Raw genomic sequence first — 1,686 nt, 5'->3', positions numbered from 1 at the left:
CTTCCTGTTTTATTGAACTCTTTGGCAAATGGCCACACTCACTGTGCACTGTGCAACATGTCACTTGGTCTTTCATTAAGTTTATGAACAAGATCCTTAATGTTGCCAGACTATGATGCTGCACATTTTTTTCTGGCCATTCTTGGATTATTTATTCTTTTTCTTCCCCTTGAACTTCAATAATTAGATCCTACAGTCAGCTGACAACTAGGTTATGATTCTGTTAAGAAACCTGAAACAGTCAGAAAATAATTTTCACAAATTTCAACTACTCACATGTCACATCTACCCATCTACTAGAAACTGAAAACTTAGGAGGTTTAATAGGTGTTCCTTTTTAAGATTAAAGTTTTCATTTCTACACTAGGGCTAATATTACCACATTTCAGTTTCTCAATCCTTCTTTAGTTGTTTTCTGTAACTTTAGTTTTCCTGCCTGTTTATTTCATCTATCACCATATAAACATGCTGTTATTTATACTATACTAACTTCTTTCTTAAGCTCACATCATCTTCAATTTACTACGCTATTACTTTGTTCCCCTGGATAGTAAATTCCTCACACTCCTCCTCCTCTTTGTCATTGAATCAGAGCCAACTAAGTGCTGATCCTGCAGAATATTTCCAGAGAATGTAAATGGGCACAGGAGGAGATTGCCAATTTTTCTCCTGAGGAGCTAATGGTGTATTCAAACCCTCTGTGTTTGACGTGGCAGCTTAGTTCCATACTCACTAAGGCAACCCAAGCTCCCTTTATCCTATTTTTCATTTTCCTTACATTCATCGCAATAGATGATTTTTTTTTGTTCTGTCCCCCCACCACATGTTCTCAATTTTATTGAGATATTCATCTCATCCCACATGGTCTAAGAATATACAGAGTAAATGAAGTATAATCGGATGTGTTCAAGCATCAGCCAATGATCCCATGCTTGTCTGTGATCTCACTGAGAGAAAACCATATCCGCACCTCAGTGTGTGGCCACCAAACTATTCAAAAGAGTTTCCTTAACTGAGAGATGTTTGAAGCGACCAAGTTGAGCAGTATTGACTATTTTTTTTCAGGCTCTGAACAGCTGTAGGGATCTCAGCAGGGATTGGAGGAACATGGTCTACCTTGGCATAGTGCCAAAATGTGGCCAATCCCAGCTTTGGGTAAGTCACAGCAGTGTTTACCTTACCGTCACCAGAGCCTTCTGCACCAGGTTATGGACAAATTGGGCCATGGTTCCAGGACCCCAAGTCCTACGCCCTTAGCAGCCTGCTGAATACAATAGATGTTAAAATTGCATTGATCTGATTATTTACTCCAAGTCTCTCAAAAACTGACTCAAACAAGGCTTCTTTTTAGACATTGGTTTTGACCAGGCAGTACTTTACCTCTTGCCTTCACATGGCTAAGTCTAAAGTCTATACCTAAGTTTTTTATCATACATGATTTGGAAGTACTCTTCCTACTAGTTTTCCAAGATACTACACTGTCTCAATTTTTCTTCTCCTCCTGACTATCCTACTAGCTTTTTTTCCTCTTCCAAATTTAGGAGAAACAGGGCATGATCATAATATCTACTCTCTTTAATATCTATTGTTATTTCCTTGAAGGTAGCATTCATTCAGGTTCCTGGTTCCCAACGTTATCTATGAGCAGTCTTTCCACAATTGAGATTCCACACTTCAAATCAAATT

General features: G+C 38.5%; 1 pseudogene; it reads right to left on the bottom strand.

Moving 5' to 3' along the window:
• Nucleotides 1–913: 913 nt before the first annotated feature.
• Nucleotides 914–1,226, bottom strand: LOC102872219 (annotated as a pseudogene).
• Between the last annotated feature and the right edge of the window lie 460 nt (nucleotides 1,227–1,686).

Source organism: Elephantulus edwardii, unplaced genomic scaffold (assembly GCF_000299155.1).
Source record: "Elephantulus edwardii isolate Elephantulus edwardi_28Jun2011 unplaced genomic scaffold, EleEdw1.0 scaffold00010, whole genome shotgun sequence".
NCBI classification, from domain to species: Eukaryota; Metazoa; Chordata; class Mammalia; order Macroscelidea; family Macroscelididae; genus Elephantulus; species Elephantulus edwardii.
The sequence above is the reverse complement of the archived record's forward strand: the minus strand, read 5'-3'. Positions and strand labels throughout refer to the sequence as shown.